Raw genomic sequence first — 23,655 nt, forward strand, 5'->3', positions numbered from 1 at the left:
TGGTTATTGCTGAGGGAGGAGAATATGACACAATAATTAAATGCCGGCCAAGGAAATATGAGCAGGAAAGGTTAGGGGAGGCATAATTCAAGGAGAGAATTACTGAGGGAGTGCTGCAAGAATGACTAGGGGACAGATTGAAAGTGCTAGGTGCCTTTTAGAGAAAGCAAGAGACACATAAACTTCACCTACCCCATGTCTATCCAACTCCAGTCCTTAACACTCAATTCAATTTAACAGGCTGGACTATGGCGTCCAAAAAGCTATCCTAAGGCCCTTTCCAACTCCAAAGGTCCGTGATCCTGAGAGACCCATCGGAAGTGAAATCCAAAGAGCCAAGTTTCAAATCCCAATGTGACTTTAGGCAAGCAACTTTGTTTCTCTAGACAGAGTGCTACAGCAGAAAAAGTATTTGTTTTAATGTCAGAGAAGCTGAGTTCAAATCTTAGCTCTGCTGCTTACTATCTGTGTGACCGTAGGCAAGTGATTTCATCTCTCTGGGCCTCTGTAAAATGACGGGGTTAACCTCCTAGATGAACTCTAAAGTCACTTCCAGCTTTAAATCTATAACCCTTCTGAATCCTTCGATCCTCCCTTTCTCTTTTTTCTCTCTTTGAGCTCTCAAATAGAATGACAGGTGAAATTGAAAGAATAATTGTTCTTAATAATAGTTCTGTGTGTCTTAATGTCTCTTCCAATCATGTAAAGAAGGGTCATCACCCAGAAGACCCTGATCAGCTTTGCAAGATGACAGCGATTTGGATTTTTTTTTTTAGTGTGTTAAGGACTCTGATTGTACTTCCTAGGTAAGTGGAGGTATCAGTTGGCTCCAGCTGTTGTAAAGCAAAGCTGCACCCTTTGAACTGGACCAATAAAAGAGACCTGACCTGAGAGCCAAAGGGAGATCCAGAGAGAGACCAGAGATCTGAGAATAGACCTAGGTCTCTGTAAAGGAAAACTTTCCCCACATGGAGAATATATGGAGTCAAGATGGAGTGTCTTGTGCAAGGAGGCCAGTGTTACTAGATTGAAGAATATATGGCAGGCGGGAGAGGAGACTGGAAAGGTAGGAGGGGGCCAGGTTGTGAAGAGCTTTGAAGGCCAAACAGGGGATTTCATATTTGATTCTGGAGGTGATAGGGAGCCACTGGAGTTTATTGAATAGAGGGATGACAAGGTCAGGTCTTCACTTGAAGAAGATCAATTTGACGGTTGAGTAAAGGATGAACTAGAGTGGGGAGAAACTTAAGGCAGGGAAACTAACTGGAAAGCTCTTTAAATAGTCTAGGAATGAGGTGATGAGGGCCTGTACAGGGGTGGTAGCAGTTTTGGAGTTCAGAAGGGATCCTCTAGAAGAGATTTTATAAAGATAGAATCACTAGGATTTGGCAACAGAGAAGTTGGGGATGGGGTATTGCAGCATTTGAGGGGGTGGCATTTGAGCTGGGCCTTAAAGTTTATATGTGTATAGTACATTGCAAAGCACTTTCTTTACAACAGCCCTACAAGGTAAGTAATGCAAGGAGAATCCAAGAATGCCAGAGATGGAATCAAATCCAACAGATATTCAACTTACAACATCCCCAACAAATGAATACCTTGCCCCTCCTCTGAGGAGTTCCTGCATCAGGGAACCCACTGCCCCATTCTATTTTTATATAGTTCTAATTGTTAGAATATTAAAAAATAAATATTGCCTTTAACCAAGAAGAAATCTGGCTTCTTCTAACGAATTGCTCCTAGTTTTGGCCCCTGGCACCAGGCAAAGCACATCTAACTCCTCCACGTGACAAGCCTTTAAATATTTGAAGAAAACTATTATCTTCTCCCTCAATCTTCTCTTCTCTAGGCTAAAGATCCTCTGACCTTTCAATAGATGTTCATATAATGTAGTTTTGAATGATAGCCAGATTACTCACTAACCCCCTCACAGAATGTCCTTCAGTTTGTCAAGAGAAGAGAAGAAAGGAGAGGAGAGGGGAGGGGAGGGCAGGGGAGGGCAGGGGAGGGGAGGAACAAAACCAGGGTTCAAATTCCAGTTCTGCCAAGTTCTGCGTGTATGACCTTGGGCAAGTCACTCTATTTTTCTGAGACTCATTTTCCTCTTCTGTATTATGGAGCTCTCAATGCTCATGATACCTACTTCGCAGGGTAGTTATGAGAAAAGTGCTTTGCAAACCCTTAAAATAACTTTTTTTTAAATGTGAGAAGAGGGGAGGGGAGGAGAGGAGTTGGTTATTATGTGGTGAGAGGCTTAATGTATAGACTGGTCAGAATGGAGTTAGCACTGAAGTTCAATGTAGAGGATCCAAACGTTTTTGCAAGAGGAAAGAGAGAATACAGGACAGAAGGAATGAGTTCATATAGGGATGGGATAGTTGGAGGAAATATCAGCAGTTTCAACCAAAGTCATGTGTGTGAGAGACAATTGAAGTGTGCTAAGGTTGGGGTCTTAAGGTGCATGTTACAAATATGAGTCTGAAAATATATGGCAGGCAGTTGACTTGGAATGTGTTTTGGGTCCTAATACCACCACCACCTCCACTCCAGGCTTTGAAGCTATGATCAAAGGCCTAATCAGATTCTATATTGCACAGCAAATCCGAATGTCAGGTTTCTGAGCTCGCTATGGTCTCTGCATTGGCAAAGAACATGCCTGGGAAATGGGGAGTGGAGGCAGGGAGGAAAGGATACGCATGACTTGAAGTCTTAAATTCATAACATTTAACTAGGCTCATCTTCACACAAAAGACATGCAGTCCACTATAGTACCTCTAATGAAACCCTTTACTGCTTGTGAGGTCCTGTCAGTGATTGGGCAATACTGGAATAGCACACAAGAACTCCAGCTTACCTCCAGAGACATGATGGGGACTCTAGTGGGGAAGCTGGTCATTGTCCTTCCTAAAATTTGGTGCCTAAAAGTGAACACAACACTCCAGATATAGTCTTTCAAGAGAAGAATATTACTTAAAGCCTTTTTATAAATCAATCGACAAGGATTTATTAAGTACCTATTATGTGCCAGTTACTGTTCTAGGCACCAGGGATACAAATGCAGAGAATAAAACAATCCTAACCAGGAAGAAGCTGATATTTTGATGCAGGTGAAGTGATTTACCCAATGTCACCAAGCTAATAAATAGCAGCGCACGTTTTCAACTCCAGGCACCACTACCTTTATTCCCCCAATTAAAAATAGCAATGAACTACAGTTTGAAAACAAATTTTCACTCATGTTGTGGAAAGTGTTTCTCAGCAAATGAAAATTACTTTTTTTGAAAATTATTTTTTGCAATATCTTTCAAAAGGCATTGTTTTGAACAAAGCTATCCAGAAAGCCAGGTAAAGTTCTAGGCTTGTTTTCTGCATTAATCCCATGGAAAAAGCTCTCGATTGGTAGTCAAAAGACCCTAGCTCATGTCCTGGCTCTGCCAATGTTCCATGATCTCAGGCAAATCCCTTTCACCACCTGGGACTCAATTTCCTCCTTGATAAAATGAATGGTATGATATAGAAAGAGCATGCTCTGTTCATTAGATCGTAAGCTCCTTGAGAACATGTACTGTCTTTTGACTCTTTCCATATCACCAGGGCTTACCACAGTGTCTGGCACATAGTAGGTGCTTAGTAAATGTCTATTTAATTATTTAATTGAATTATTTGAAGTAACAAAACCAGGGATCAAATTCCAGTTCTGCCAAGTTCTGCGTGTATGACCTTGGGCAAGTCACTCTATTTTTCTGAGACTCATTTTCCTCTTCTGTAATATGGAACTCTCAATGCTCATGATACCTACTTTGCAGGGTTGTTATGAGAAAAGTGCTTTGCAAACCCTTCAAATAACATTTTTAAAATGTGAGCTACTATTGATACTAGATGTTGAAACTCTAAAGTACTTTCCCATTCAGACATTTTGTCATTGATTCCTCTCTCAGGTGACCTCTTACCCTACCAGGAATTGTCAGTTCCAAATAGTTCATAAGAGGGTTCTGGGAATTACTCTGCTCACCCCCTTCACAAAAATGTCTGAGCTACTTTAACACCATCCCCAGGGAGGGTTTTTTTCCTGGCGATTTGCGCAGCTACAACTGAAAAATCCAGCCTGGCTCTCCAGACAGTTTGACCTCTAGAGCAAAGGAAGGGAGTTGTTGGCAGAGTAAAGAGGCCTTCCCTTGGACACTGTTCTCACTTCCAAAGTCAGCTACACTCCGGTGGAACAGACCGCCATTGTTCTGCTCCAGAGGTGGTTTCATCCAAGAATTAGAATTCTTTGGGGCTTGGGATTTTCTCAGAAAGGTGAGTGAGTGAATAAGTGGTACCATTGGGTAAGCAAGTGACCTAGAAAGGTGAGTGGATTAAGAAGCATCCCATGGAAGAACCACAAAGAAGATGAGCCAGGGCCATTGGGAAGAATTATAGCCTGTCTTCCCTCGCTGGGCAGAAAATCAAGAAGAATTTTGCTTCTAATACCGTCCTGTAAAAACTTGCCTCAGTAAACAAGCAGGATGGTGGGTTATACAGTGCTTTCAACAGGATTTATGAGTTGATTCCTACATTAATTCTGGGAAAACATCCCCAGGTCTGCAGGATCATATTTCCCAGGAGCTCCCATGGAGGTGAAAAGAGAGAAAGACAAGAAAGGCACGAGCCGGGCTTCATCATTGAGCTCTCCCTTTAAACAAACCAAGTGGCTTGGGTAAACATGCCAAGTTAGCACATGTGACTAAAACAGCGATGGAGCCCCCTTAATTTGGAGCCCAAGCTAAGTGTGGTTCTACTTAGGGGCTGGCTTCCGGCCTATCCTGTGACAGGCGGCAACAGAATCATCAGGTTTGCCCTCTTATGAAACCAGGTCAACTCTGCCCAGAGCTGTGCTAACTAGCAGAAGCAACACCACCCCCACTCCCTTGAAGAGACTTTAGTACATCGAACGTAGAACTTAGAATCTGAGAGGCAGAAGGTCATCTAATACAAACCCTTCTGAGAGGACACCTTGGTACAATAATAAATACCAGCAGTCTCGGGACACATACAGCAAGTTCTGTGAATTAGTAAGCAACATAAAGAATCAACCAAAAAACAGACTGCCTACCCTCAAGTCTGTGCAGGGAGCCAGCCCTAGCCTTCCCTAAACCATTTGGTCTGGCTAGCTCCCCTGGGTGACTGCTAAGCCCACTGCCAGTCCCAGCCCCTAGAAAGCATGCTTTGAGTTTTGTTTTCTGGTCATTTGTGATGTGCAATTATGAAACCGAAGGTCTGGCTGCTTGTGCAATCTGCAGCAAAGAAAGAGGGAAGGATAATTCAGATAGGTCCACGGTCCGATGAGTGCCTTGCTTATCAGGTCTATGGGGGAGGTGGGAGACAGCCTGGTAATTCAAGCCTTTGAGGGAGTTTCAATGGCTTAGAAAGATCCAACCCATCTCCATCACCAATACCACCACCACTATTTCCTACCTACATGCGCAAACCAGAATCCCTTTTTTTTCCTCAGGCCTTTCTTTTAACATGCTTTAGAATGGAATTTAGTTAACAATTCCAGCGTCCAGAGGCAAAACAGACGTGAGACAGTAGAAGCTTTTGAAAGAAAGCTTGGTATAAAGGACAAGCTACTAGATCTCAGATCAGGAAGGGTTGGCTGTAAATACTGCTGCAAATACTCTTTGTGTGACAATGGGCAAATCACTAGCCTCTCTGTGCTTCAGTTTCCTCATCTGCAAAATGGGAAGGTTACATTAGATGACCCCAAAGGTCTCTTCCAGTTCTAAATCTGTGATCCTACCATCTTCCCTCTGGCTAAGTCTAGAACTCAGGACAATTTGAGTCATCAGAAAACAATAACAATAGTAATAAACAAAGGTTTGCAAAGCACTTTACATACACTATTTCATTTAAGCCTCAAAACAATAAGCAAAGTGCTTGGCACATAGTAGGCACTCAATAAATGCTCACTGACTGAAGACGGTTCTTTTATTATTCTCATTTTATGCTAAGTAAAGTGAAGCTCAGAAAAGTTAAGATACCTATCTAGTGTCCCACAGCTAGTAAGTGTCTGAGGCAGGATTTGAACCCCTGTCTTCCTGATTCTCTATCCACCATGCTTTCCCCTTGAACACAAATTTCATGCTCATTCCAGCTTCATTGCCAGTACCTGATGTCAATTTCCAGCTGAGGTCTTCAGAATCCTTCCTCCTAGATTGAAGTCTTGAGGAACCCTGTTGTGAATAAAGAAAGGAATTCCTGCCAGTCTGCTGCTAAGAGGTTGAGACCTAGATCAAATCATACCTCCTTGTCCATGCCTTCCCAACAAGTTTATTCAGGTAAAAGCTATTAAGCAGCAGGGGTAACCTGGAAGTAGCGGAAATACATCATCAAAGGACAGCATACAGCTTGAGCAGAGGAAGGATTTTAGTGGAAACTATCAATGGATTAGATAGATACGTTGTTGTTACAGTTACAAAATATCACAGTGTGATATCTTGATTTGTGTGTGAATTTGATTTAAGTGAGGCAGAGTTGCACAAAATCGTCAACCCTACTCTCTCCTCTAGAGTCACCAAAGTCTAGTGGCAAAACAAAAGTCAAGATGACTGACAATGGTCCAGGATACAGCGGATGGCCCTGGCATCTTTGCTGTCTGACCAAGGTCTAAGTGCTCCAGAGCAGCTGCATCAGCCGCCTTCATGGCCATTGGAACGCATTGTTTTCATCTGCCCATTATGCTGAGGGAACTCCTCACATGCTCGGGGTAGACATCCCTCTAACTCACCAACAGGTTTAAGGCCTGTGGGTTACTCTCAACCTGGTTTAGCCCATTTGTCAAGGTTTTACCAGGGCGTGACTACTGTGCATGCTACAGCTTCTTGGAGCCACAGGTGAGAGTTGGGGGGACAGGTGGAGACCAGAGGTGGGTGAGCAGTCCTAAAAAGGGCTCGGCAAGCCCTCATACCAGTCGTCCCTGAGCTCCTCCAAACACCCCAGATAGATAAGTAGGTAACAGAGAGAAAGAGATGATAAAGACAAGAATAGATAGAAGAGGGAGAGACAGAGAGACAGAGAGGCACAGAGACAGAGAGAGAGAGAAGAGAGAGAGTGTTTTGATAGAGAGATTTCTCTCAGAACAGTCTCATCACTTTGCCTTAGTGACTGCAGTAGTGGGATATTCAGGATTTCAGTCGTGGGTAGCATAGTATCATTGAAAGAGCACTGTATTTTGGAATCAGAGGGTATGGTTTCATGTATTCATTCTGCTACTTACTACCAGCATGACCATGGACCAGTCCCCTAATCTCTCTGGGTCTTCACAAGTTTAGACTTGATGATGTCTAAGGTCCCTTTCCATTCCATAACTCTTTGACCTTGTGAAGGTCATTTCATCCAGACCCTGCTTGAATTTCTTCTAAACTGCCCCCACAAAGTGGTCATCTAAGCCTCCACTTAGAAGTCCCAGGGAATGGGGAATATGCTATTTCATTAGGCAACCCTATTCCATTGTTACATCATTGTAACTGGTTGAGCCGAAGTCTGTTTCCTTCTAACTTCTACCTATTGCTCCCACTTCTAATTTTTTTGAGCTACATAGAACTAGTCAAATCTCTCATTTAGGTGGCAACCTTACAAAAGTTAGGGGCTGATTTATATAAGAACTTTTTTTTAAAAACAGTAGCTAGTAGATTCATTTCCCTCCTGCTCCTTTTCCCCACCTCCTTGGGCCGGAAAAGAAGAGCCCTGAATAGTACTCCATATCACCCCTACTCAGAGGACCCCAGAGAAGTCTCTGAGAACGAGAGGCAGCTGAGTGGAAACTGCTATGGGGTAAGACTCAAAGGACTTAGATTTGAATCCCATTTCTACAACCTAATAACCCAGTGACCTTGGACAAGTCCCTTAATATCTAGTTCTCTGCTTTCTCATTTGTAAAATCAGGAGATTGTGCTCAATGATCTTTAAGGTCCCTCCTTTCTACCTCTAAATAGATGGTGCCTAGCCTGTAGTAGGTGCTTAATAAATGCTTGTTGACCTGACTTACACACAACAAAATGAGGAACAAACTTGTTGATTTGTGTAGGCTGGATTACCCCAACATGGCACAGTTGTAGACAAAAATGGGGGAAAAAAATTAAAAGAAGAGAGTAGGACAGGAGTGTAAAGGATGGCTATAAAGATCTCTAGGAGATAGAATCAGGAACTGAGCATTTTATAAGAGGAAGAAAAAAACTATGTTTATACAGTACTTCACAGTTTGCAAAATATTCTCCTTATGATGACCTTGTTAAGATGGGTAGAACAGGGGTAGCTGGGTGGTGCGGGGGATAGAGCACTGGCCCTGGACTCAGGAGGACCTGAGTTCAAATCCAGCCTCAGTCACATAACACTTACTAGCTGTGTGACCCTGGGCAAGTCACTTAACCCCATTGCCTAGCCAAAAAAAAAAGAGAGAGAGAGAGATGGGTAGAACAGATTATTATCCCCATTTTACAGATGATGAAACTAAGGTTCAGGGAAATTATTTCAAAAGTTACCCAGCTAATAAATATCAGAGCTAGAACAAGAAGCTAGGTCTTCAGATTTCAAGTCCAGGGAATAATCTATTGGGACCACTGTATATTTTGAAATTAAATGCCAACAACATGTAAATTGGCATCTGTTGGTTTGGGTTCAGCAATCCTTTGGGAGTGATTCTGCCGTCAGGATTCTAGAAATACAAAATGGGAAAAGTCCCTCAACTGCCTGAAGCATCCAATGCCTTTATGCTGTATCATCATCAACTCCAAGTTATCCAAGTTCCTCCCAGTCATGTCCAACCCAAGTGTTATCTCTCCAGGTCCTGGAACTCTACTCCATCATGGTTCACCTATCTGGGTCACATTTCTTTAAGGGAGCTGCAACTCGAAAGAATCTGATAAAATAATTCACATAGAGTACCGATAATAGCAATGTGATAGCCTCATTACTTTAAAAGTGGGAGGAATTGGGTTCAAAGGCAAGGCTAAGTCCTGCTAAGTATTATCACCTCCCTTTTGATCATTGCCATCAAGTGAATAGCGGGTTCAAATTATTAGGCCCAGTGGATAAATAGATCATGATCTTTACATGAGTACACATCTTACCGAAATGAAAAAATTCATTTTATTAGCTTAATAGCACCTGTTTTTTAAAAAATCTTCCCAGTTCCTCAGTCTTCTCCTTGATCGCATCCCTCCTGTGTTCTCCAGCAGATTGTCTCCCTCCCCCAAATATCCCCACTTCCACTCATCTTCAATATATCCCTAGCTACTGGTTGCTTCCCTGCTGCCTACAAAAATTGCCATGTATCTTCCATCTTTAGAAACTCCCATTTAATTCAATCATCCCTGCTAGCTATCATCCCTATAGCTTTCCTTCCCTTCATTAAATTCATTCAGAAGGCCATCTACAATCAGAATTACCAATCCCTCTTTTCTCACACCATTCTAAACCTTCTGCAATCTAGTTTGGGAACCTCAACATTCAACTAAAACCACCTTCTCCAAAATCACCAATGATCTATCTCAATTACCAGATCCAGTGGCATATCTCCATTTTACAGTTGAGGAAACTGAGAAAAGTAGAGGTTTAAGTGACTTGCCCAAGGTCACACAGCTAGTAAATGTCTGAGGCCATATTTGAACTCAAGTCGTCCTGACTCCAGGTCCAGAGCTCTATCCACTGCTGCACCTAGCGGCCAGAATAAGATCAAATCCCACTTCCTGCAAGAGGTGTTTCTGGTTCCCCTCCTCCCTCCTACCCCCATTAGTGCCTTCCCTCTGAGATTTTCATACACATGTATACTTACACTTTATATATACACACCATATATACACACTACATGTGCTATATATTCATTCTATATATTATATATTCACTATATATATATACATGCACTGTATACATAACTGTATCTTTTATGTACAAAGCTGTTTACATGTTATTTCCCCCAATTGAATGTGAACTTCATGAGTGTAAGGACAGAGTTTTTGCCTTTCTTTGTATCACTAGTACAGTGTCTGGCACATAGTAAACACTTAAATGCTTGTTGACTGACTAGTCTCTAATTTATATTTTTTAACAGCAATATTTGCAAACGAGATCAGTAATCTAAGTAATAAAATACCTAGGTACAACTTAAATAGCCTTGTCATTAAACTTCACTGTTTTCAGAGAAAGTTTAAATCTATCTCTCATCCAAGAAATGATTGTTCATTATGGTTTAGTTATTCATTGCCTGTCTATAATCACCCCGTATGTTTTTAATACTCTGTTATATGACTTGTTTCTTCCAGCAAATTAACTCTTTTAATCTACTCCCCAGCAAAGATCTGCTTCTTTTATCCCCCTGGGAACTATCTCTGCCTCACAGCTTGCCTAAAAACCTCCCCAAAAAGGAAGCATGTCACATTTTCATATCTGCAGCATGACTTGCCCGTGATGGTCTCTCTCCATCCAGAGATTCATTTTGCAATCTAGCCCCTGCTAAGCTTTCTGGCCAGAGACTTCTTAAAGGGGTCAAACATTTTTTTTTCTCTGAACAATTAAAAGTCTACTTAAACACTTAATAGATAATACCTTAATATGTTTTTCCTCCTGTAACAGCATATGCATTTTTACGAAGTCCCATTCTTTAAACAAAGAAATGAATCTCTAATAGACAAAGTTCTGCAACTAAAAACATGGAAGAGATATTTTTGAATAACTGGTCTTGGTGAGTAAATTCTGTTCCTGTCACTTTTCCAGAGTTGATTCCACTTGTGAAATTTCTAACCAGTGACTTGGCTTTCTGAGAATTTTCCCAGACTGCTTTAGAGAGGTTGTCCAGCCCTTGGTAAGAATCAGGCCTGAGAGACCATGTTAACTTGCCAAGCTCTTCTCATTCTGCCTGGCACAGGAAGCGATTCAGAGACTATTGAACCAAAGTCCTCTTCCACCATCTCATTCCTTTTTCATACTCTCCAGAAAATAGAAAGAATGGGATACTAAGGAAAGAAAGAAAAAATCAAGATCACAGAATCTTAGGGACCTCAGAAATTAATAAGTCCCACTCGAACCTCAACAGGAATCCCCTTGAAATATCCCTAAAAAATAGTCATCTAATATCCTCTTGAAGACATTCAGCAATGGGAAACTCATTACTTACATTGTTATTTATTAACTCATTACATTAGTAAGGGAACCCATTCCAGTTTGGGGCAGTTCTAACTTTTAGAAAGTCTTTTCCTTATATTGAGCCAGAAAGGGCATGGGAGGTGGAAGGGGGAAGGGGCAGGGGAGGAAGAAAGATGAAGAGAGATACCTTTTGAAAAACAGGCCCAAATAATCAATATAGGTCGTTGAAAGGGTGCTTTCCAAAGCTGCATAGCCAACACGTATTAATGATACACACAGATCACAGTTGTGACCACTGGCCAAACAGCCCTAATGCCAGCTAGAACTCGCAAAGTGAAAAGGAATCCCCAAGATGTGTGTTAAGAGTATTTTTCAGGGCACTTGTCACAAGAGAAAAAAACTAATTCTGCTGATCCAAATGTTTGTACCAGAAGGGCACCTAGCAGTCTTCCTTGTGTCTACACCATCTGTCATCTAGATATCCTGAGGTTCAGGCCAAAACAGTGCCCTTCAATCCCAGTAAACCAAAAGAAGCCCTTTCCCAGCTCCAGCACAGGGCTATTGAGGTTAGGAAAGGATTAGAGAATTGTCAGTCTGCCTCATTTTGTATTCAGCGTGGTTCATTGGCTATTAATAGTTAGAAGATCTGGGTTCTAATCCAGGCTGTATTATTAATTAGCTGCTTGATCTTCATTCAGTGATTTTCTGGGCCTCAATGTCCTCCTTGGTCAGATAAAGGATTTGAAATAGGTGATTTATAAGGTTCTTTTGAGTGCTGGTATTCAATGATTCTTGGACTATTTGACCAGGAAATCAGTCTTCTCATTAATTTGGTACTTTTGGAAAAGAGGAGGCTACTTTGACTGCACCATGGCCTAGAAATGGATAGATTTCTCCATGGCATTATTCTCATCAATTTGATTGATAGGCTCATTTAAGTTTTAAAACATAAATGCATTTTAACAGAGTTTCTTTAGAAAAAAAGTTTTTTTCTCTTAGCATAGAAAAAAAATTATGTGAGAACCTCTATATCTAAGTCAGTATTTCTTAAGTTTCATTAATATAATAGGGAGATTGGCCAATGAGGGTGCAATGCTTAGAGCATGCTTGAATTTGAACTTCCTTATGGGTAATCAAGTGTCTGTGTAGATATTGATCAGTTTAGCACATGGAGGTTCAAGGAGCCTGCTCTCAGCCGTGAGTGACTAAAGGGTTGGCACTGTGGGTTTACATAGATCTTCTCAATGGTTTTAGAGCTAGAAGAACTGATGACTTGGGAGAAATTGAGCTAGAATTAAGTGTTTATACCAAAGTTTTGAGCAGATCTCTCTCTTTTCTGGTGGCTTTCAAGTAAGGAGAATTATTCCTCCCCTATGGCCAGTGGGACTTTTGTTTTGCATTTATTCTTTCCTGATATTAGGTTAATGAGTATGCTGAGATGTGAGTGTCTAGAGACCACCAATGAATTCAATAAATTCATCAGAGCCAACAGAGAGATCCCAACAGTATTTAACAGTCTGCTAGAAAGGTTGTGGCCAACAGACAGAGGAGATGCCTGCAAATGGAGGTGGAAGGACTATCCCACTCTCCCCAGGACACTTGTCTGCACAAGGGGAGAATTTTCCCTTGGCTTGGGGGATGTTTTTGTAACTTCTGTCCATATTATACATTCACGATAAATATCCCTTTTTAAAAATCTAATTGATGCCAACTGGTTGGTTGATATTGGTAGGGGCTCAGGTGCTACCATATTAGAAGCCACAACTCCTCAGGTATACCCCCTAGAAACCTGAAGGGTGAGGTAGCATTCTCCCTTCTGGGGACCCAACCTTCCAGTGCAGTATGAGATGGGTGAATGGCCTTAGAGGAAATGCTATATTAATTTAAAGGATTCAGTCATTCCATATGAAGGGAAAGTTTGGCATCTAAATGTACTTCAACTTATACTACAACTTAACTACAACTTAAAACAGTGTTTATCTGCATCTGTTAAGGCATACGTGAGCAGAAGGTGTATAAAAGGTATTTAGGCAGGGGTATGCCAGCAAATGTTTAACAATTAGCTCTTCGGGGAAAAAAAATTTGCACAACATGATTTTAAATTTAATCTACATAATTAACATTTTACTCATCACTTTCTTAAGTCTACACAATCAATAAAATAATAAATCAAGCCCTAATTTTAGCATTTGCCAATTGGTGTTCTAATGAACATTTCTTTTTTATTTATTTAATTTTGAATTCCAAATTCTCTCCTTTCCTTTAGCCTCTCCCCCACCCATTGAGAAGCCAAGCAATATAATACTCATTATACATGTGAAGTCATATAAAACATATTTCTAACCATATTGCAAAAAAAGGAAAAAGAAAAGAAAAAGAAAGAAAGTAAAAAACAATATGCTTCAATCTGTACTCAGAGTTCATCAGTTCTCTCTGTGGAGGTGGATAGCATTTTTCACTATGAATCCTTTGAAAATATCAAGGATCATTGTACTGAACAGAATAGCTAAGTCTTGGGGCAGCTAGGTGGTACAGTAGATAGAGCACTGGCCCTGGATTCAGGAGGACCTGAGTTCAAATTCGGCCTCAGACACATAACACTTACTAGCTGTGTGACCCTGGGCAAGTCACTTAACCCCATTGCCTAAGTCAAAAAAAAAAAAGAATAGCTAAGTCTTTCACAGTTGATCATCATTGCAATATTGCTGTTGCTGTGTAAAATGTTTTCCTGGTTCTGCTTTCTTCACTTTGTATCAGTCCATATAAGTCTTACAAGGTTTTTCTGAAACCACTCCCTTTGTCATTTTTTATGTAATAGTATTATACACATATATGCATATATACATATATAATACATATACCATATATATATAATATGTATGTATATATAGACATAGATATGGTTGATGGTTTTCTGGACACCATGATGAAGTCCAGTAGTGTAGTGAGTGGAAAATTATGAGATGAATACCTTGAGTACCCTGCTTAAATGGAGGAGCTAGGAGAAGCTCTTCAGTTAGGAAGTATTATCAAGTCTAAGTGGGCCTCTTTATAACTTTACCAGTAGCTCCTAGTTCTGCCCTTTGAAGAGAGGCAAAACAAGTCTTCACAATAATCCTTCAACTACTTGAAGATAGCTATAATGTCCCCTTTCAGTCTTTTCTTCTCCAGATTCTAAGTTCCTTCACCAACCTTCACCAATATGACATGATTTAAAGGTTCTTGACCATTTTGGTTGCCTTCCTCCAAACACTCTTCACATTATCAATGTCCTTCTTAAAATGTATCTCACAGAACTGAACACCAGACTTTAGAAGCCTAATTAAAACAGAATACAGTAGGTCTCTTATCTCCCTAATTCAGGACTCCATGTTTCTTTTAATGTAGTCTTGGAATGCATTAGATATTTGGCTGCCATATAACATTATTGATTCATATTGAGCTTTCCATCCTTATAATTTTTGTATGGAATATTATCTAACCATAGCTCTCATTTTATAATTAAGAAGGTAGTTTTTAACTCAAGTATAAGACTGCAGTTTTCCTTGTTAAATTTTTTTCAATCCTAAGTCTGTCATCCAACATGTTATTTTCCCTCCTCGCTTTGTTTCATCATTAAATTTGATAAGCATGTCTTTTATACTTTTATCTAACTTATTGATAAAAATGCTAATTAGTACAGGGTCAAGCATAGATCACTGGAACTCTCCACCAGAAACTCAGGTGACATTGAATAATCAATTACTGTACTTTCAGTCCAGCCAGTCACCTACACATGATATCGTCAAACTCACTTCTCTCTATCTATTCCACAAGAAAAGTATGAAAGACTTTGCCAAGTGTTCTGTTAAAATCCAGGCAAATAGGAAAAGTGGCAGGAAGAGTATTCAGCATAACTCCATCCCCACCACCCCACAAATGAAAACTGAAAATAAAACAACTGCATAATAATTAAACTTATAGCAAGAAAAATAAGCATATCATTATAATATAAACATCTTCTAAAATATTAATAGAAAATTGATGAATTCATTCCCCCAAAACCTGGCCTGCACCCATTATAATCAACCCTAACAGAATTATATTCCAAACTTTGACTAAGGCTATCCCCTGTGATAATGACCAATATGAATCTAACAAGCACCTACTAATTGATGGGGGAAGGGGAAGAAGGAGATCATTTAACTACCTAACCTCACATTTGAAGAACATGGGGAGACAACATAAATCAATGCAGTTAGTAAAATTGAAGATTAATATGTACCATGACCACAATAATGTAACTAAAAAGAACAGTAAAATAAAAATCCAAATTCTAAGTTATTACTAATATTAGCTTTGAATAACAGATGATAAAACACATCTTTCTTTTAGCAGATAAAGGAGTATGGAAAGAGAATGGAAAACAGAGAAACTGTGAGCATGGAACATTATATATGCTGTCAGATGTAGTCACTGAGGCTTTACTTAATAGTTTGTCTGTCTTCCGAGGAGGTGTACTCATTGGGTGGGTATGAATCATACCTATAAAATACTGTGATGTTAAATGCAAAGGGCATCAATATTTTTTTGTAAATAAAACTGAAAATAAAGGACAAAATACTGTTTGAAAAAAAATAATAGATCATCAACATCAAGAAACCACACTTTAAACCACTAAGTAATATCGTGGTTGAACTTCAGAATTTGAATGTAAAACAACAAATATTGCAGGTAACCAAAAAAGAATTTTTGAACTATCACAGTGAATCAGTTCAAATAATGTAAGACTACTCTTTTTCCAATCAAATAAGAGATTTTTGTATGATATTTCAAAAAGCAAAGGAGATTTGGATATCAAAATAATATCCTAAAGAGCAGAGCCTACTTAATGAAAAAAAGATGAACTTCCAATAAAAAGTAGACATTTGAATCATTCTTTCAAAAGAATCCAAAGGTAATACACACACAAACACTTCAAACAAGAGAAACACAGGAAAATTTTTAGAATTTTTACTTGAAGTTTAGTTACTCAAGAACTGATGAGCTATTATTTATTCCCTAACATACTTCTAGTGGGATGAGATTTAGAAGACCTGAGGTCTAGTTTTGTTACTTTTACTAACCAGGAGAAAGACAATGGGTCTATTAGATGTTAATTATCCAAGAGTTATTCAGGCTAAACCAAAAAGCTCACTCCTATTCTAGACAAAGAAGAAAGTTTGGAAAGCAGAAGTGAATCATTTTGGCTTCCTTCACTTAGGCCATTGTTTAACATTTATTTCCTGTATACTTGTGTATTTGTAACTTGCATTGTAGCTATTTATGCCCATATCTCATTCCCACAACTGGGTAATAAGCTTTCTGAGGGCTAAGGATTTTTTTAAATTAATCTATGCTTGGTCTGCAGCATTGTATATTATATATTCAAAAAGAAAGGTAATTATAGACTCAGAGTTGAAAGGAATCTTAGAGGACATGTCAAACAATTATTTCTTCAGATAAGAGGCTATATTCCATATTTTGTTTAAAGAAACAATTTTCTGTAAGCCTCTCATTTATTCAGCTGTAGGTTTCTTAAAGACAGGATTGAATTTTGGTGTAATTCAGTCCATAATCTAGAGGCAGCTGAGTGGCACAGCAGATAGTGTGCTTGACCTGAAGTCAGGAAGACTCATCTTCCTGCATTCAAATCTGGCCTCACACACTCACTAGCTATGTGACCCTGGGCAAGTCACTTAACCCTGTTTGCCTTAGTTTTCTCATCTGCAAAATGAGCTGGAGAAGGAAATGGCAGAATACTATCTGCCAAGAAAACACAAATGGAGTCACAAAGAGTTAGACATGACTCAAAAAGACTGAATAACAAGAAATGCACAATCTAATGCAGAATACTCAGGGAACACTCAATAAGTTTGGTAGACTCAATAGCAAAGTAGTGACTCTAAGAAATCTGCACTAATTATTTCAGGTCAGCAAGGCATTAAAAAAAATATCCATTATTGGCCTGCAAGTCTATATTCATGTAACTTTCCAAAAGCTATCTTATTTTGTTTTAAATACTAAAAAATTTAACATTACATTATCATTTCTTAAAATTTTTATTTAGGTAGTTCACAATTATCAGCAACTATAATGGGATTTCAAATGAATTAGGAATTCAGAACTCTCTGTCATGCCGTCAGTGTAATGAACATTGTAGATAAAACACACACATACTTTCGATAGCACGTATGATGGAATTTCTCTAAAATTAGCCTCAGTGGTTTCATTTGCAACAAACTGACCCAGGCCACTTAACATGGCATTTATTGTTCCCAATCTTAAATCATGTTCCCTTTTCACAATACCTCTGTGATCACTGGAGGTTTTCTACTTCAGATATGCTGCATCTGGGCCTTTACACCCACCAGAGGCTTTCCCTTCTCCATTCATTACCTCCTTATGAAATGCTAATTCATTTCCTCAGGACTTTTAACAAAGCACTTTTATCAGTTCTAAAAGCAGGTACAGCTTGGTTCCCCACTTACTGCCACAGTTCCCACTCTGAAGTTTACCTTATTTTTAAGGAGTAGATTAGATTTTGAAAGAATTTGACTCATGTAGAAATATTACATCATTCCTACACATAGTAAATATGAAGTATTCTTCCCAATATATGAAAAATTCTGGCATGTTAGCTCCACCAAAGCTAATTTTACTACAACTTAATCTAGCCATACAATGCTAAATAAATTTCCTCACATTAAAAATATGTACAAGAGGCAATGTGCATAGTGGACCAGACTTACAGTCAATAAGACCTAGTTTTAAGTCCTGCATCTGATGCATGTTAACCGCGTAATATGGAGCCACTCACTTAACCTCTCAGCACCCCAGGCAACTCCCAAAGAGCAATTTACCTACAAATTATTGATCTGTAATTAATGAAGGAAGTTTTTGTACTAGAAGATCTCTGCACTGAAGAAGTGGTACATCTGCATCATAACTGTTTTAATGTCATTTATAAAAGAAATATTAAAAAGTATCCCTCATTGTAACACACATCATTCTCTTACCTTCATTTTGTAGCCTATCTGGCTGTCTACTTTGCTTATCCCTAGTCTTAGCTCTAAGCCTCTTGGGTATTAGGGAAACCCATATAACATTTAGACCTATAGCTAATTGTTTTTTTGATAAATGCCCAAACTCATGCACTGTGCATTCTGAATTGCAACCAAATTGGCAAGAAAGAAAGAAAGAGAGAGAGAGAAAGAAGGAAGAAATTGAGAAAGAGAAAAAGAGAAAGGAAAGGAAGGAAGGAAGGAAGGAAGAAAAGGAGAGAGAAATTGAGAGAGAGAGAGAGAAAGAAAGGAAGAAAGAATGAAGAAGAAAGGAAGGAGGGAAGAAAGAAAGAAAAAGAAAGAAGAAAGGAAGTAGGGAAGGAAGGAGGGGAAGAAAAGGAAAAAGGAATTGAGAGAGAGAAAGACAGAAGAAGGGAAAGAAGGAAGGAAGGAAGAAAAAGAATGAAGAAAAGAGGAAGAAGAGGAGAAAGAAAGAAAAAAGAAAGAAGGGAAGGAGAGAAAGAAGGAAGGAAGAAAAGGAGAAAGAAATTGAGAGAGAGAAAGCAATTGAGAGAGAGAAAGAAAGAAAAAGAGAGAGGAAGAGAAGAAAGAAAGAAAGAAAGATAGAAAGAGAAAGAAAGAAAGAAAGGAAGGAAGGAAGGAAAAAAGGAAAGAAGGAAAGGAAGGAGGGAAAGAAAGAAGGAAGAAAAGGAGAAAGAGAGAGAAAAAGAGAGAGGGAGGGAAGGAAGGAAGGAGAAGAGAAAGAAAGAAAGGAAGAGAGGGAGGGGAAAAGAGAGAAGGGAAAAGCTTACTACATGCCAAGCAATGTTCTAAGGGCCAGGGATATAAATAGAAAATTCTCAAGAAACTCTAATTGAGAGCGGCAACACATAATACAGCTCAGCTGCAAGGCAGACAGAAGGGCCCAGAAGGCCTAGGGGTTCAGCATCAGGGTACGTAGCAAGTCCCAGGGGTACTTAGGGTTCACCAGCAAGTCAGATAGCAACACCCAAGGGTCTGGAGGCAGGGCGGATGGTAAGTCCCAGAGGACCTTAGGGTGTAGCGGCCAGGCAGATGGCAAGGCCTGGTGGTCTGCCATTTCACTGGAAGGATTAGAATTGGCAAATAGCTCAGAGCTATACATAGTAGATCCATAATAAATGTTTGTTGAATTACTGAAGTCAACAAAGAAAACAAAACAAAATCTACGTAATTATTATGTACAGCATTTCCCTGATCTACTGGTCTGTCAAAAAATGAAGTCAGGCCAGCAAGACTTGTTTTTCATAAAGCCACGCTGGCTCTTTGATCACTGCTTCCTTTTCTAGATGTTCATGAACCATCCGTTAAGTATGTACTAGGATCTTGCCAGGAACCAAAATCAAGCTCCTTGGACTATGGCATGAAGGCTCCATTCTCTTTCCTTTTTTAAAAAACGGCGGCATTCATTCTTCTCCCATCCCATGACACTTTCAAATATCACTGACAGTGGCTTAGCAAACATATCTGCCAATTTTAGTATCCTGGAATGTAATTTGTCTTCATTTGGTGACTAATCTCAGTCCTGTTATTACCTGTATAACCTTTGGCATGTTACTTACCCTCTCTAGCCTCAAATTCCTCTGGATTTGGAGTCAAAGGACTGAGATTAAAACTCTAGCCAAGCTACTGACTAGTTGTGTGACCTTGTGCAAGTCATTTCTTTCTGGGCTCAGGTGCCTCCAACATGAAATGAGAGAACTAGAGTAGTTTCACCTCTAAGGTGTCTTACAACTCTAAGACAAGAATCTATAAAATGGTGTTAAATTACCTTCACAGCTCTCAACTGTGTTCTATGGAATCCCAATGTTCCCTAAGAAAATGTTCATGCTAGCAGTATTAAGTATATATCAAAAATACCCATTATGGGTGACAATTTGAGGGTTATTTAAATTGGCATTTTTGCCTTTATTTTGCTCTAAAATCTCCCTGACACCCCTTTCCCTTGTCCTGGGTATGTTCAATCCCCCAGCCCATGCCCTTACCCAGACCAGCATTTATAGGTTTTGTCAATGCATTTCAAACCCCAATTGTCCTGTGGCCAAATGTTTGGGAAATGCTAAACTAGATGATCCCTAAGGCCCCTTCCAGCTCTAACCTTCCACGATTCCAAGCTCACCACTAACACTACTGAGGTTTCAGTGAGATTTTCATAAATTAGAGGCTCAGTTCCATGCCTTTTAGAAGTCTGGTTTATTTTGTCTTTTCCCTTTTCCTTATCCAGCCTCCTCATTATTTATACACCATAAGTACAGGTTATATAGTGAAGACAAAGAAAGCCAAGTTCTTTTCCCCATTACTCTTCCCAGAAATGGGGTGCAATTTCAAGTATGACTAGTGCTTTTCTCTGTATGACTTGGTTTTATTTTCATGGCTGAAAGGGTTGGGTTTTTTTTTTTATTTTTTTAAGACAACAGGACTTTCTGTTTTTACAGTTTCCTCTAAAAGTGATCCTTGCTGGAGGGAGTCTTCTGTATGGAGCACCACCTTTGGGGTACTCTCCCAGCTCGCTCCCAAATTGGTGGGTTGGGTCTCTCCAGAGGGCGTCTGCTCCCTTGAATACTAGGGTTATTCTATGGGCAGCTATTTCTAAAAGTATGGCTCCTAAGTCTTCACAGTCAATCAGCAGACCATAGCAGCTCTCTTCTCTGCTTCCAAAGTTTCTTTTCCTCAAAACTGCTGCCTTCCTCAAATGATTGCCTTTCTGTATCCAAGGCAGTTGTAGAGTATGTCTCTGTGCCTTCAGTTGTGCCTAGAACTCTCTTGAAATGACAAGTTCTCGAACTATCTGATGAGATGTCTCTGCTGCTAGTTGATATTAGATGTCAATGGAGGCAGAAAGGTGGCTCTCTGAATAGGGACATGCTAGTTCTGTCCTTCAGGGATCTCCTGGAAAAATACTCCCAGTGCCCAGCAGCAAGAGATAGAAAGAGAAATTCCATTTAAAGTTACTGTAAACATTACAAAATATTTGAGAGTCTACCTCCCAAAACAAAACCAGGAACTGTATGAACACAATTACAAAACACTTTCCATACAAATAAAGTCATATCTAAATAATTGGAAAAATATCAGTTGCTCATGGGTAGGCCGAGCTAATATAATGAAAATGACAATTCTACCTAAATTAATTTATTTATTTAGCTCCATACCAATCAAACTACCAAAAATTATTTTATGTTACTAGAAAAAAACAATAACAAAATTCATCTGGAAGAACAAAAAGTCTAGAACATCAAGAGAACTAATGAAAAGAAATGCAAGGGAAGGTAGCCTAGCTGTACCAGATCTTAAATTGTATTATAAAGCAGCACTCATTAAAACTACTTGGTATTGGCTAAGAAATAGGGTGGTGGATCAGTGGAATAGGTTAGGTATGCAAGACACAACATTGAATGACTATACTAATCTACTATTTGATAAATCCAAAGACTCCAGCTTCTGGGATAAGAAATCACTATTTAGCAAAAACTGCTGGGAAAACTGGAAAAATGTATGGCAACAACTGGGTATAGACCAACATCTTACACTCTATATCAAGATAAAGTCAAAATGGGCACAGGATTTAGATGTAAAGACTGATACCATAAGCAAACTAGAAGAGCAAGGAATTGTTTACCTTTCAGATCTATGGAGAAGGGAAGAATTTATGACCAAACAAGAGATAGAGAACATTATGAAATGCAAAATGGGTAATTTTGATTACATTGAATTGAAAAGTTTTTGCACAAACAAAGCCAATACATCCAAGATTAGGAGGGAAGCAGAAAACTGGGAAAGAATTTTTATGACCAGTGTCTCTGAAAAAGGCCTCATTTCTAAATATAGAGAACTGAGTCAAATTTATAAAAATACAAGTCATTCCCCAATTGATAAATGGTCAAAGAATGTGAACAGGTAGTTTTCACAGGAAGAAACTAAAGCTATTTATAGTCATATGAATGTTCTAAATCACTATTGATTAGAGAAATGCAAATCAAAATGACTCTGAGGTTGGAGAAGATATGGGAAAATTGGAACACTAATGCAATGTTGGTAGAGTTGTGAAATGATCTAACCGTTTTGGAGAGCAATTTGGAACTATGCCCAAAGGGCTATAAAATTGTGCATACCCATTGATGTAGCAATACCCCTACTAGGTCTGTATCCCAAAGACATCATAAAAATGGAAAAAGGACCCACATGTACAAAAATACTTACAGCAGCTCTTTTTGTGGTGGCGAAGAATTGAAAATTGAGGGGATGCCCATCAATTGGGGAATGGCTGAACAAGTTGTGGTATATGAATGTAATGGAATACTATTGTGCTATAAGAAATGATGAGCGGGCTGACTTCAAAAAAACTTGGAAAGACTATCATTAACTGATTACAGAGTGAAATGAGCAGAACCAGGAGAACACTATACACAGAAACAGCCACATTGTGTGATGACTGACTTTGATAGACTTGGCTCTTCACAGCAATGCAAGAATCTAAAATAACTCCAAAAGACTCATGATGGAAATTGCTATCCACATCCAGAGAAAAAAACTATGGAGTCTGAATGCAGAGGGAAGCATAGTATTTGCTCTCCTTTTCATTTGTTGTTTTGTTTTAATGATTCATTTCTGTGGTTCCTCCCATTAGTTCTAATTGTTCTTTACATCATGACTAATAGGGAAATATGCTTAATATGAATGTATAAGTAGAGCCTGTATCAGATTGCACTCTGTCTTGGGTTGGGGAGAAGTGAGAGGTGGAGAAAATTTAAAATCTTATAGAAGTGAATGTTGAAAACTAAAATAAATAAATTCATTATCAAGGAAAAAAATAAATAAAATGAAGACAATTTAAAAAAAAAAAAAAAAGGAAAAGAAAAGTGCTCCCAGTCCTGAATTTCCTCAGACTCACAAACTGAATGCCATTTAAAAGTCATCGCAGGTGTATTCCCATCTTCTCTCAGTCAATAAGATTTCCCCATCTGATTGGGGGGGGGAAGATATTTACACCTCCCAAAGAGATCCTCAGGTGTTAACATTTTAAAATTCCATTTTCTTTGAGCAAATTCTGTGACCACATCAATTGAGCTGAAGCGGCGAGAGAGAGAAATCAAATGCCTCCCCACTCTTCCATTAGAATATAAGCTCTTTAAGGGCAGGGACCATCTTGCTTGCTTGTTTTTGAGCTTAGCATAGTGCTTGGAACATAGTAAGTGCTTTAAAATGCTTTATCTATCTTAATAAATGTTCTATCTTGAAAAAAAAGCCTTTCTTTCCAGCTCTGTCTCTCTTTCTCTAGGGGATCAAATGCCCTCCTCTTATCTAGCCTCAAAACCAGACTAGCTTGTGAAGAAAGCTCAGAGGACAATTTTTAAAGCTGGGCTTCTAGGGAGAGAGAAATAAGGATAGCACCTGATAGGCAACTCAGGTAAATGGGAAAAGCCTCAATCAAAGTAGGAATGTCTTACTTAAAGAGGAAGCTTACAGGAGGAGA

Source organism: Vombatus ursinus, unplaced genomic scaffold (genome assembly GCF_900497805.2).
Source record: "Vombatus ursinus unplaced genomic scaffold, bare-nosed wombat genome assembly UNPS02010284.1, whole genome shotgun sequence".
Taxonomy (NCBI): Eukaryota; Metazoa; Chordata; class Mammalia; order Diprotodontia; family Vombatidae; genus Vombatus; species Vombatus ursinus.